Source organism: Aotus nancymaae, unplaced genomic scaffold (assembly GCF_030222135.1).
Source record: "Aotus nancymaae isolate 86718 unplaced genomic scaffold, 86718_ANA_hifiasm-v0.15.2.pri h1tg000043l, whole genome shotgun sequence".
NCBI lineage: Eukaryota > Metazoa > Chordata > Mammalia > Primates > Aotidae > Aotus > Aotus nancymaae.
This window is the reverse complement of record NW_026988457.1, coordinates 2,776,627-2,791,380: the sequence shown is the minus strand read 5'-3', so window position 1 is coordinate 2,791,380 and position 14,754 is coordinate 2,776,627. Positions and strand designations below refer to the sequence as shown.

Here is a 14,754-nt window from a genome sequence, read left to right as displayed (position 1 = left end):
TACCGGCTCAAGAAATATATGTCAGTTTATTATTAATAACGCTTAATATTTTTGAGCATTTTTATGTGCTAGGCACTGTTATAAGCACTCTACATATGTATTATCTGATCCATCTTTACAGCAACCTTATGATGAGGTTTTCGTGAAGGTCATTATTCTCTTCGTTTTATAAACAGAAGGGTAAGGCCTCAGTTGATTAAGGAGCTTGCTCAAGAACACACAGATAATCAGTGACTGAGCTGGGATGGAAACCTAGGCAAGCTGACTCTAGAGCCTCAACTAGTAATCGCTCCACCATGCGGAGGCCCTTCATTGCACAGACAGACACTGGGACAAGTTGACCGTACAATAAAATTTTCTAATCTGAAACCAATTTCTCCATGAACTCCTGCTCTTCCACAGAGGATGAGTTTGTAACCGCCCAATGGGTTCACCTTGCCCACTGCCTAGACAGAACCGAATTATCAAGACAAGAGAATTGCAATGGAAAAGGAGTAATTCATGCAGTCAGCTGTGCAGAAGACGAGAGTTTTATTATTATTTTTTCTTTGTTCGAGACGGAGTTTCGCTCTTGTTACCCAGGCTGGAGTGCAATGGTGCGATCTCGGCTCACCGCAACCTCCGCCTCGTGGGTTCAAGCAATTCTCCTGCCTCAGCCTCCCGAGTAGCTGGGACTACAGGCATGCGCCACCATGCCCAGCTTATTTTTGTATTTTTAGTAGAGATGAGGTTTCACCATGTTGACCAGGATAGTCTCGATCTCTTGACCTCGTGATCCACCCGCCTCGGCCTCCCAAAGTGCTGGGATTATAGGCGTGAGCCAACGCGCCCGGCCCGAGAGTTTTATTATTTTTCAAATCAGTCCCCCGAGCATTCGGGGATCAGAGTTTTTACAGATAATTTTGTGAATAGGGGCTCGGGAAGTGGGGAGTGCTGGTTGGTCAGGTTGGAGATGGAATCATAGGGGGTTGCAGTGAGTTTTTCTTCTGTTCCTAGGTGGGATGGCAGAGCTGCTTGGGCCAGATTACTGGTCTGGATGGTGTCAGGCTGCTGAGACACCACGTACTTTCTGTAGGTCCCTGAGAAGAAGAGGTGATGGCCTTTTTTTACTTTTAAACTTCCCTGGGATACGTTTTGCTAAATGAGGATCACTGACACTTTATGAAATGTCAAGGAAAATGTCCGTTCAGGTTTCTAGGTGGGGGTGAAGCCGAGGGAAGAGGAGATGGCAGCTTATGTCACGGGCACGTCTAGGCAGGGATTACAGCAACATTTTCCCAATAAGCTAGCCCAGGGTCCTATCACAGGTCCAAGAGAAGCCAGCGGTTTGATCCTACAAAAGAAACTCCTAGGCACCAGATCTGTGCTGTGGTCACCATAAGCCCACAAATGAAAAGGACAGAAAGGCAGAAAGGCAGGGCAAAAGAAGATGTGATGATAAAAAAAACCTCCTTACCACACATACAGACACATATGCGTCACAGCTATTTTTGCATCAAATTGCAAATTTTATCTCAAAAGAGCCAAAAATGATGTTAGAGCCAGAGCGATCATGAGACTTTTTAATTCTACACATAACTGTTAAGGAAAAAATAACAATTTCAATGGATAATATTTATTTTAATCTTGGTAGGGCAGTATGCCAGGGTCTTGGCCTCTTTTTGGCAAATGTCAGAAATCAGAGTATCAGTGGAAAGAAAACAAAAGTACTTTTTAAATGACCTAGCTTTCAAATGAGAGACGAAAGTCAAGGAACAAGACGTGTTTGAGGCTGAGCCTTGACGCGTCCACAGCAGCCACCCTGCACGTCCTGGCGGGGCTGAAAAGGGAGCATGCACTTTGGTGGATCCCCGACTCTTCCCCTTTCTTCATGCTTGCTCTGACTCTCACTCCCTGCTCTTTCTCCCAGTTCCTCTCCTCCCACTCCTGGACACTCCACTCCCTGAGCTATAATTGTGTTTTCTGCCACACCCATTATTAGAATAACCTTCCACTTCCGGCACCAATCCTTCCTCTCTCTACCTTTGGCTGGTTCCACACTCCAAGGCATTGAACAGGTCTGGGCATTGAGAGGTTTACAGGGTACAGATATGAACAAGACTGGTCCTCCTGGCCTCAGGCAAATCCTAGTCTAGGAGAAGGAAGCTGACTCCTGACAGAGTGAGCTAAAGCATATTAGAAAGAAACAGAGTGGCTGGGTGCAGTGGCTCACACCTGTAATCTCAGCACTTTGGGATGCCAGGGTGGACGGATCACCAGGTCAGGAAATCAAGACCATCTTGGCCAACATGGTGAAACCCCATCTCTACTAAAAATATAAAAATTAGCCGGGCATGGTGGCGCATGCCTGTAATCTCAGCTACTCGGGAGGCTGAGGCAGGAGAATGGCTTGAACCAGGGAGTCGGAGGTCGCAGTGAACCAAGATGGCGCCATTGCACTCCAACCTGGCGACAGTGTGATACTCCAGCACCCCCTGACAAAAAAAAGAAAGAAATATACAGAGTTAAAACTATGGGTGAGCAAGCATGGTGGTCAGACAAGGAGGACTTCCTGGAGGAGGCAGTAATTGAGCTGAATCTATTAAGGCTCACATGAGAATGTTAGAAAGTTTGGAGAACAGACTTGCATATCTTCAATGAGGGCTATCTTCATGGTGCTGGGGGCAAAGAGACGGGTTGGTGGAGAATTTCAACACCTACCTGTACACCTGCCGGAGCCCCTGGCTCTGCATGCAAGTATGCTGTCACTCTGTCCCCAGCTCAGACAACCAGTGTTGCATTCTCCAGGGTATTAGCCCAGAGATGCAACTGCTACCCCAGATACTGCAGCATAGCTCTGAGGGGGATTACCAAGCTTAGAGCTGACAACTTAAATATCTCCCTTTCCCTGACCTGATATTTAAAAGCAAACCACACCTAGGCCCCCAGGGTGTTTGATGCTTGCCCAGGCCCATCTGTGTGGAACTTCAGGACTGACTCATGAGGAAAGAGGAGGTAAGAATGGTTAGGGGAGAGAGTACAGATGGTCCTTTCAAGAATCTGCCCACTTGGGCAAGTCACTTTCTCTCTGTGCCTCCGTTTCCTCATCTGTAGAATGAGAAAGTGGATGCTGCCCGCTCGGACAGACCTGTTGTTTTCTTTTTCCTTCCTGTTCTCCTTCAGGTTTTCCTTCTCTTGCAACAAGACAGGACTGTGTCCCAATACCTGGAAGCTCCGTTCCACCAGCGGTCCTTTCTTCTCCCTGACATTGGCTCTTTCTCGTGCTCTCCCTCCCCTCCCTTCCCTTCCCTGCCTCTTGCTCTTGTTCTTTTTCATATTCCCCTCCTATTTATTCCTTTTCAGCACTTCACCTTTCTCTCCTCTGCCTGGGCTTTCTAGGGTGAAGTAGCTAGGCAGGATCGCCAGTGCCGCTGTGACTTTGGGGCCGGTTTCTGAGGTTTCCCTCCTTCCTCTCAGTGGCTTCCAGTGGACACTTGCCCATGCAGAGACAGGAAGCAGGGCTTTCAAACTGCCTGGTCAGCACTGTGGGAGAGCCCTGTCATCTCCGCCGCTGCACGAAAGAGCCATTAACCCTAGCCTGACTTGCAAAAGGAAATTTAGAATTGCTGAAAGCCTGGCAGACTGGTGTTTACAAAACTGCCCTTTTTTTTGGTCACAGTTTATCATCATGCTTGTCTCAAGAGAGAAGCAAGTGTTGCCGGGTGCGGTGGCTCATCCCTGTAATCCCAGCACTTTGGGAGGCCAAGATAGGCAGATCACCTGAGGTTGGGAGTTCGAGGCCAGCCTGACCAACACGGTGAAACTCTGTCTTTACTGAAAAAAAAAAAATACAAAAATTAGCCAGGTGTAGTTGCAGGTACATGTAATTCCAGCTATTCAGGAGGCTGAGGCAGGAGAATCACTTGAACCTGGGAGGCAGAGGTTGTAGTGAGCCGAGATCATGCCATTGCACTCCAGACTGGGCAACAAGTGTGAAACTACGCCTCAAAAAAAAAAAAAAAAAAAGAGAAGCGAGTGTCATTCCAGGCAGGATGGAGATCAGGTCTGACACTTAGTACACAATCGTTGGTTGATGAATGAGAGAATGAATGATTCTGTTGCAAAGGACGTTTCCCCCTTTTAGAACCATTGTCAGAGAAAGGAGTTTTTAAGATATGCTCCAAACGGAAAGACAGTAAAACAATACTATGCATGTACAATACATCTCCCTTTGGATTTTGGTGCTGGAAGCTTCCTCCCTGCCTTCATTCTCCTACAGTACCTCCTAGAGAACCCAGACCAAACACGCCGGTTGAAAACACTTGTAAAAGTGTAGGCTCCACCTAAGCTACCTCAGGTATGCTCAGCCAGCCCAACTCCTTCCATTTTGACAGTTTCTTCATTTGTTCTCTCTGCCTCTCCTCTCCAAGATCTCTTCTTCAAGCTCCCTGATAACAAACTGCCAATCAGAACTCCACTCTCCCCGAGGAAAGACACATCCCCCTATGCAAAGGGTGAATTTTTAAATGAATGTGCTAAATTCATCTATTCTTCTCCTCTGTGTTACTCTCGATCTCTCCCTGCATGATATTCCCTCAGCACTTGTGTTCTGTAGCGCTTACTCAACATTTAATAAATGCTGCCTTAGATTGCTTTAATCTTTTTAATGTACCCATCCAATGCCACCAACCACAGTGCAAGTTACTGCACAGTGCAAGTTAGCGCAAGAACGTGGGCCATGTCTGCAACCCTGGTGCCTATCTACATGTCTAATTCATAGTCATGTTTTATTTTGGTTGATTACAGAAGTAAAACATGCTTACGGTAGGATTACATGTTTATTGGCAGTGTAAATCAACAGAGAGAAAAATGCACACCCTACAAAGCAATTAAAGGAATGCAAATTTTTAAAAATAAAAGACACACTTACACGTGTATTAAATGAAGAAAAATCTATAAAAATGATAAATTGCTATGTGGGAATGATTATAGGAGAGCAGCTGTGCCTATACAGCATAGGGTGGAGGGATGCTGTCATCTGGTTTAGGATATTTGAGCACCACCTGGAGACATATGACAGGAAGTTTAATGATCCTCATGGTGCTTAATCCTGATGTGCTTGTTCACTCTGGCATCCTAGCATCCTGACCACTGCCCCTGACTGCCCCCACTAATGCTCTCACAGCCCCTTTCCTTGCCTGTGCCTTCACGGTCTCCCTTTTCTGTGAATTTCCTTCTGCTGTGTCTAAGTTCAGCTGCATCATCCTCTTCATTCTGCTGTAAAGTAGATTTCTCCCTGAGCTAGACTTTGATCATCTGTTCTTGATGTGTCCTTTCCAGTGTCAGGTAAGTTCTGTTCTTGTGCAGGACCATGTTCCTCCTATCAGAGACTTACAGCAAACCCTCCAGGCAGAACCAGTCATGAGACATCACCAATTATCAGCAACCCACATCCAAGCCACGTTGGCCATCCCTTCCTTGCCAGGAGTCTGTGGAGCAAAACTCAGTAGCAGAAGCTCAGACATTGCCCATGGAGGGTCCCGTGGGCCAGACCAGCAGCTGGTGTGTGGACTGTATCCCTTTATCCTGCAGAGCGGGCTTGAGGAGGGAAGTCCCAGCTATCAGGAAGAGAATGGGCTTGGGAAGCAGGAAGACCTAGGCCCAAGGTTTTAAATTAAAACTCACTTTTATGTTTACTTTTCTGATAACAAAATTATACATGTTTATTATAGTAAAATCAGAAAGTAGATGTAAGCAACACATAAGCATAAGTCAATAAATGTGATTCACTACATAAACAGAATGAAAAATGAAAAATGTAATAATTTTAATAGACGCAGAAAAAGCATTCAATGAAATCCAGCATCCCTTTATGATAAAAATCCCTCAACAAACTAGGCATCAAGTGAATATATCTCCAAATAGTAAGAGTCATCTATGACAAACTCACAGCCAACATCACAATGAATGAGGAAAAGCTGAAAGCATTTCCCACTAAGAATTGGAACAAGTTAAGGATGCCCACTTTTCACCATTTCTATTCAACATGGTACTGGAAGCCCTAGTCAGAGCAATCAGGCTAGAGCAAGAAATAAAGGGCATCCAAACAGGAAAAGAGAAACTCAAACTACCTCTACCAATGAAATGATCTTATACCTAGAAAATTCTGAGGAATCCTCAAAAAAACTCCTAGTTTTGATAAGAGAATTTAGTAGCATCAGGTAACAAAATCAATGTACACAAATCACTAGCACTGCTATACACCAGTGATGGCCAAGCTGAGAATCAAATCAAGAACTCAATCCCATTTACAATAGCTGAAAAAATAAAAATAAAACACTTAGGAATATACTTAACCAAGGAGGTAAGCAATCTCTACAAGGCGAATTACAAAACACTCATGAAAGAAATTATAGATGACACAAGCAAACGGAAAGACATATCATGATCATGGATAAGAAGAATCAATATTGTAAGAATGATTATACTACCCAAAGCAATCTACAGATTCAACGGAACTCTTATCAAATATCAATGTCATTTTTCACTCAATTAGCAAAACCAATCCTAATATTCATATGAGACCAAGAAAGACTCCAAATAGTCAAGCAAAAAAGAGAAAATCTGGAGGCATCACACTACCCAACTTCAAATTACACTATGAGGCTATTGTAATCAAAACAGCATGGAACAGTTATAAAAGTAGAATAGAATAGGGAACCCAGAAATAAAACCAAATACCTACAACCAACTGATCTTCAACCAAACAGACAAAAACATACACTGGGGAAAGGACACCCTATTCAATAAATAGTGCTGGGAAAATTGGATAGCACATGTAGTGTAAAAGAATGAAATTGGATTTCTATCGCCATATACAAAAATTAACTCAAGATTGATTAAAACCATAAAAATTCTAGAAGAAAACCTAGGAAAAATTCTGGACATGGCCCTATGTAAAGAATTTATGACTAACACCCCAAAAACAAATGCAACAAAATAACAGAAATAAGTAAATGGGACCTAATTAATCTAAAAACCTTCTGTATAGCAAAAGAAATAATCAGCAGTAAAGAGACAACCTACAGAATGGGAGAAAATATTTTTCAAACTATACCTATGACAAAGGACAGCAGGAAATGCAAACAAGTCAGCAAGAAAAAAAAATCTCATTAAAAAGTAGGCAAATAGGCTGGGGGCGGTGGCTCACGCCTGTAATCCCAGCACTTTGGGAGGCCAACGTGGGTGGATCACAAGGTCAGGAGATCAAGACCATCCTGGCTAACACAGTGAAGCCCCATCTCTACTAAAAATACAAAAAAAAATTAGGCAGGAGTGGTGGCATGTGCCTGTACTTCCAGCTACCCGGGAGACTGAGGCAGGAGAATTGCTTGAATTTGGGAGGTGGAGGTTGCAGTGAGCAGAGATCACGCCACTGCACTCCAGCCTGGGCAACAGAGCAGGACTATGTCTCAAAAAAAAAAGTGGGCAAATGACTTGAACAGATATTTTTAAAAGAGGATATACAAATGGCCAACAAACATTTTTTAAATGCTCAACATTACTAATCATCAGGGAAATACAAGTTAAAACCACAATGAGATACCACCTTATTCCAGCCAGAATGGCCTTTATTAAAAAGTCAAAAAACAACCGTTATTGGTGCTGATGCAGTGAAAAGGGAACACATGCATTGTTGGTGCGAATGTAAATTAGTACAATCGCCATGGAAAACAATATGGAGATAATATGGAGATTTCTCAAAGAACTAAAACTAGATCTACCATTGGATCCAGGCACCCAACTACTAGGTATCTTCCCAAAGAAAAAGAAATAATTATATAAAAAAGACTCTTCCTCAGTACATGTGGATGCATAGGGAAGAAAACAATAAAGGAGAGAAGAAAAGACACTTGCACATGTATGTTTATTGGAGCACAATTCACAATTGCAAAGGTATGGAACAAACCTAAGCACCCATCAACTGATGAGGGGATAAAGAATATGTGTGGGTGTGTGTGGTGGGGGGTGGTTAGGGGTGGGGGGAAGCGGTGTCATGGAATACTACTCAGCCAAAGAATGAAATTATGTTACTTGCAGCAACTCAGATGGAACCGGAGGCCGCTGACCTAAGTGAAGTAATTCAGGAAGGGAAAACTAACTATCACATGTTCTCACTTCTAAGTGGGAGGTAAGCTATAAGTGCACAAAGGCAGGGTAGTGTAATGGACATCAGGAGACTCAGAAGTGGGGACAGTGTGGGGGTGAGGAATGAAAAATTGGGTACAATGTACACTATTTGGGTGATGGGTACACTAAAAGCCCAGACTTCATCACTATACAATTCATCTATGTAGCCAAAACCACTTGTACCCCTAAAGCTATTGAAACTGTAAAAATATAAAATAGGGTCAAATGCAGTGGCTCACACTTGTAATCCCAGCACTTTGAGAGGCTGAGGTAGGAGGATTGCTTGAAACCAGGAGTTCAAGATCAGCTTAGGCAATAAAGTGAGACTCCATCTCAACAAAAAATAAAAAAGAAAATAAAATAAATTAGTTGGGCATGCTGGCACATGCACGTAGTCCCAGCTACTCAGGAGACTGAGGCAGGAGGATTGTCTGAGCCCCGGAGTGCAAGACTGCAGTGAGCCATGACCACACCACTGCACTCCAGCCTGGATGACAGAAAGATACCCTGTCTCTAAAAAAAAAATAATATAAATAAATAAACACACATCTGTAATCCTGTCACCCACTGATCACCTTCCTCATCACCTTGATGTGGAGTCTTCCAGTATTCCTCCGTGTGTGTGTGTGTGTGTGATATATAGCACCAGGTTATTGAGATAGTGGGACTCAAAAGTGTGAGCAAGGAATGAGCTTTTCCCTCCCTACTCTGTTTTCAACTCCACTCAACTAGATATCTTTTCCTTATCCCCGAGGCAAAACATCAGCATAACCTGTAGTTTTTTGGTCATTTTTAAATATTAACTTACAGTTCATTTGTAGGAATTAAAAATTCAACTCCAGGCCAGGCATGGTGGCTCACATCTGTAATCCTAGCACTTTGGGAGGCTGAGGCAGGAAGATCACTTGAGGTCAGGAGTTCGAGACCAGCCTGGCCAACATGGTGACACCCTGTCTCTACTAAAAATACAAAAAAAAAAAAAAAAAAAAAAAAATAGCTGAGCGTGGTGGCAGGTACCTGTAATCCTGGCTACTCGGGAGACTGAGACAGGAGGATTGCTTAACCTGGGAGGTAGAGACTGCAGTGAGCTGAGATAGTGCTACTGGACTCTAGCCTGGGTGACAGAGCAAGACTTCATCTCAAAAAAATAAAAAATAAAAAATTCAAGTCCAGTCTAAATAAAAACTCCTAATTCTCATTCACTTCACAGCTTTTCCCATTCCCCTAGTTCAAGCCTGGCCGGGAGGGCAGGACCTGCAGGGGAAGGAAGAAGTCTACGCCCCCACAGCCCCACCCTGCCTCACCCTATTTTAATTCCTCTCCAACTTCTACCCGGACAGGATCAATGAGGGGAACCCGGAGAAAGTGCTTTGTGCTTGTGTGTTTGTTTACTTGGCTCTTGCTGTTTGTCGTCTCTGCTAGCAAATGCCCTCTATTATGGCAGGATATGTCATCCAGATGCTGCCTATTTCTCTCCCGGCACATCTGTGGAGCTTGTGGAGCTTCCACGTGATCCCTCTGCTGGGGACCTCCCAGGAAGAACATGACCTCAGCTCACATGCCCTGGTAGACGCTGAAGGCAGAGCAGTGGGAGGCTGTTGGCCAACTGCATTCCTCAACGCTGAGCAGCAAGTTCTTTCTTGAAAGGAGACCCGAGTGCACTCCGCGGCTGCCATGATCACCTATCTCTAGGGATCCAAAAAGAGGATATATTTTCGGAGGAGCATTGTTAGCCTGTTAGTTCTACCGCTTTTCCCCTCTCCTCCCTCAGTGAGAAGGGAACAGGGTGCTTCCGTGCCAGCTCAAGCCTAGTGGAAGCGAAAAGGGAAAAGTTCCCTAGTCCCCCTGCAGGGCGGGCGATGGGGGCGTGGCTCGCTCCTCCAGTGACCCGCAGCTAAACCTCTAGGGGAGTAAAGGGGCAGGCCGTGGGGCTCCAACCCCGCGACGTCTAGGGATGGATGTTTACAGCTTCTGAAGCCCCAGTGGGCGTGTGCTACTGTGTGCTTTTAGTCTTGCCGTCCACAGGCGGCTTGTGTTAACCAGCTCAGTTAGACCCTCTGCCTTGTTGCAATGACAGAGGGCTTTCTGTATCCCGGGCTCTTGCCTTGGTGTACCGGAAGAATCGGATCACACGTGGGCTTGGAGAATGAGTCCAAGGTCTGGCAGAGAGGAGAGCCAGAAGGGATGGTTTTCCCTTGGAGTCAGCGGCCCAGGCTTGCCTCCTACTGCCCCGGCCACACTCCGCTTCGTTCCGCTGGTGGATGGTTTGCTGGTGTGCTCCCCTCGGTGTCCTCTCAATGTCCAGCCGCTCCTGTCTTCTTCCACCGATGTGTGTCTGCCTGCTAGGGTTTGGGAAAGGTGGGGGAGTTTAATAGGCAGATGTGGGCGTGGCAGGCCAGGGTGGTCTTGGGAAATGCAACATTTAGGCAGGAAGGCAGGAGTGCCTGTCCTCGCCTAGGTCCGAGGGCACAGGCCCCGGGGGTGGAGCCTTAGCCCGGGACCATGACCTTCCCTTCCCAGCACTTCCCTGCCTCTCTCCTGTATCAGAAGGAGACTTAGGAGAGACGGTGGTAGACAGTAAGAGTCCTCCTCTCCCAGGACAGACATGAGCCTGGTGCTACTGCAGGATTCTTTTACAACCATCCCTTCCCAGCACACCTCTTGCACTCATAACTTCATGTTGAGGTCTGCTCCCCAGAGGGTCCAACCTGTCAGAGTAACGGAGAAGACTCTCAGAACTGGTTTCCCCAAAGTGTGGTTAATGAAGCAGTTTTAGCTAATCTCTTTTTAGAATGTGTGAGCACTTTTAACCTTTTCCCCTCAGCTCTGAAATAGGAACACTTAATATTCTGTTACACACATGTATTTATCCTATTACATACTGTATAAGTCAACTTCCACTAGATAATACTGTGGTAACCAAACTCAAAATATCTGTAGCTTATAATAACAAGGTTTTATTTCTAACTCGCTTTATATGTTATGGACTCCCCCAGCTGGCTTCTCATCCCAGTCTAGGCTGAAGGAACAGCTCCATCCTGGACATGACTTTCTAATGCCAAAGGGAAGAGGGTGAAAAAGCTGGTGGAGACATGCAATGGTTCACCAAGCTTCTCCCACTCACGTTTTATGGGCCAAAGCAGGGCACGTGGTGAAACGAGACAACAAGGCAGGGAAGTACAGTCCTCCCACAGTCACAAGGCAACAAGCAGGAACATCTCATCCTCCTGCAGAGGAGCAGATATTTGGAATAATAAAAAATGCTGGAGCTGAGGTCTCTGAGTCTCGGCTTTTCCGACATTGTGCCAAAATGGCTGCTGCAGCTCCAGACATCACTGCCCTTTGTCCCCACAGGAAGAAAGAGGCAAAGATAAACAAAAACAACTGCTAGCTTTGGGCTTCATTAGTCAACTTGCTTCAGTCTGTCTTGCTTAAAGAAATATGTTGGCACTCTTTCCCAATGACTTTCATTTCCATCTCATTGGCCACCCCTCTCTGCAAGGAAAGTTGGGGTACATTATTTACCCACCACATCCAACGGTATTCTGTTTTGTTACTAAGGAGGCACGATAATTTGAATATTGGGTGGTCAACTAGCATTTTCTGCCACTCCAACAAAAGAGAGAGCTCTATAAATATTTAGAAGATGCAAGACAGACAGAAGCAAGTTGACTAATGAATCCCGAAGAGAAAACAGTCTAGAATTTTCTGTGGTTGTTATAAAAATGGTAGAAGCCAATCTACCTAACAGAACCCTAGAAGATTTCTGGGATCAGAGTCAGCAACTGAACCCAGGGTAGAAGTAAGAAGCGTGCTGACAAGAGAGTGATTGCATGAACGTCTGCATATGAACAGCAATGCTGCTGGCACCATCTTCCCCATTCCTGTCCAGAGAGCAGGCAGTCAGCATTTACCCCTAGACAAAATAAAACAAAACCCAAAGATACTGAACAGAATATTCAAAGAGAGCTAAGACTCTGGTTCACAGGTTGGCACTGAAGGATTCAGCCTTCTTCTTTGGTCAGCCTGCAACCCTTTTCCTGCCCACCTTACCCAGAGCTCTGAATGTGAAGCCTACTCAGTGGAGACAGCTTGCCCGAAAAGAGACGACGCAGTGGAAACCCTCACCAGCTCTCCACTCCTCCCGTCTTACCTAGAAGCAGACAATTGGGGCTTGCCAGATGTGAGTCTGTTTTGCATTGCTATAAAGGAATAGCTGAAACTGGGTAATTTATAGGAAAGAGTTTATTTGGCTCACAATTCTACAGGAGGTCCAAGCATGGCACCGGCATCTGCACGGCTTCTGGTGAGGCCTCAGGAAGCTTTTAGTCACAAAGGAAGGGAAGAGAAGGAGCGAGAGAAAGAGTGGGAGGTGCCAGGCTCCTTTAAACACCAGCTCTTGCGTGAACTGCCAGATTGAGAACTTACTTGTTACCATGGGGATGGCACCGAGCCATTCAAGAGGGACCCACCCCAATGACTCAAACACCTCCTAGCAGGCCCCACCTCCAACATTGGAGATCACATTTCAACATGAGATTTAGAGAGGACAAACATCCAAACTATACAACCAGGCAACCGAGGGACTCAACTCCTGAGCCAGGCACAGTGAGGTGAGTGACATCACCCTGAGGGCCAGGCTTTAAGTGAAAGTCCTGCAGGCTGAGTTATGAGCCCCCCAGTTCTCTTGCACTCTTACAACAAGTAGGAGTTGCTATAAAACTGGAACATGCAGAGAATCACAAGAGAGTGCTGATGAATTTTAAAACTCCACCTACCACCAGTATAAGCAGTAAGTCCTGGAAAGAGGGTGATAGCCTGGTGTACCATAAACTAAAGTTTCACACTGAGGAGTTGAAAGGTAACATCTAAAGTTTCTAAGTGAATAAACAGAGGTAAGAATATTTAGTCTAGAGTTAGGAAGATAACCACAAAAGGCTGTAGAAAGAAACTGTTAGAAAAAAGCAAAAATGGTTGTCTCTGAGTTGGGGATTTCAAGAGAGCTGGGAGGCCGTTCTCTTCCATTGTAACCTGCTCTGTACTGTTTGATCTGGTGCCATACACATGTACTACTTTATTAAAAACAAATGGAAAAAAGCAAATAGGATGATTGTGTCTCCAGTAATGAGGCCTGGAAAGTCAGTCTCACCGTAGGCATCAAAGACGTGCTTATTAAGACTCAACAGGATTGGTAAGTTCCTAGGAGACAGGGCCACCTGGTCAGACACAACCGGAGACAGAAGCACTCAGAGTCACTGCACACTAAGAGCAAACACTTAGTGGTGCCGACTGGATGCCACGCTCTCTTCTGAGGGTTGTATTTGCCTAGCTTTTCCAATTTGTATGACAACTCTAGGACTTGGGCGTATTTATAGTATCATCCGTGTTTTACAGAGGAGGAAACTAAAGCGGAGAAGTAAAGAAGCGTGCCCAAGTGCACAGGCTTCGCACGTGCTGTGATCGAATTTTAACACGGTCAGTCTGCCTGCAAAGCTATAACCTTAACCACTGGGCGATGTTGCCTGTAAGCTAGTGCCCCAAACATTATCTGAGAGAATATTGGACCGTAACAATAGTGGGAGGTGAGTCCTACATTCTGTAATTATAGTTAAAGTCACATCATTGGCATTCTTTCTTTTTTGGGGGGTGGGCCTTATTGTTTTGCCCAAGAAACAGCAGCCCTTGCTCTGCCCCACAGGATACACCATCTACAACGTGATAATTTGGGGAATCCCACTGACTTCTGCAACTTGATTTCTTATACAAAGTTTTATGCTGCACCCTGAGAGGCAGCGTGCCCCTGAGGGATAAGCATTGGGCTGGGAGTCTCCACTCTCTCATCCCTGAGTTTTATATTACCCTGAGCGGGTCGCCGGCCTCTGGAGGCTGAGGGTTTTTTAATCTGTGAGAGGAGAGAGCACACAACTTGCCTCTGGGCTGTAGTATGGATGTCATAAGGAATGTACGGAAAGGGCCTTGTAAACTGTGACTGTCTATTATGAAATGAAAGATGTTAAAATGCTACTTTCTCTAGGTCACTACCATGATTGGGAACCTTTATTGGACCCCTCTAAGGCCCTAATAAAGCCCTACCTCCACCAAGCTACCAAGCTCAAGCTCACACGTCCTCCCCACTCTGTTGTTTCAACCAATCTTTCTCTCTCTCTCTCTCTCTCTTTTTTAAAAGACAGAGTCTTGGCCAGGTGCGGTGGCTCAGGCCTGTAATCTCAGCACTTTGGGAGGCTGAGGCAGGTGGATCACAAAGTCAGAAATTTGAGACCAGCCTGACCAATATGGTCAAACCCCATCTCTACTAAAAATATAAAAATTAGCCAGGCGTGGTGGCATAGGCCTGTAATCCCAGCTACTCAGGAGGCTGAGGCAGGAGAATCACTTGAACCTGAGAGGCAGAGATTGTAGTAAGCCAAGATCTCACCACTGCACTCCAGCCTGGGTGACAGAGCAAGACTCCATCGATAGAGTCTCACTCTGTGGCCCAACCTATATTTTTAGTAGAGACAGGGTTTCACCATGTTAGCCAGGCTGGTCTCGGATTCCTGGCCTCAAGTGATCCGCCCATCTTGG

The 14,754-nt window shown here is 45.4% G+C and overlaps 1 long non-coding RNA gene across 2 annotated transcripts in view; it reads right to left on the bottom strand.

Moving 5' to 3' along the window:
- LOC105732107 (uncharacterized) overlaps positions 1 to 14,754 on the bottom strand; it is a 38,176-nt gene that overhangs the window by 4,939 nt on the left and 18,483 nt on the right. The window contains exon 3 of one of the 2 annotated variants that reach the window (XR_001110892.3): positions 10,295 to 10,511. The exons of the other annotated variant lie outside the window; for it this stretch is intronic. This is a non-coding gene — a long non-coding RNA (uncharacterized LOC105732107). Of the gene's footprint in view, positions 1 to 10,294; positions 10,512 to 14,754 lie in introns of those variants that run through there. 2 annotated transcript variants of the gene reach the window in all.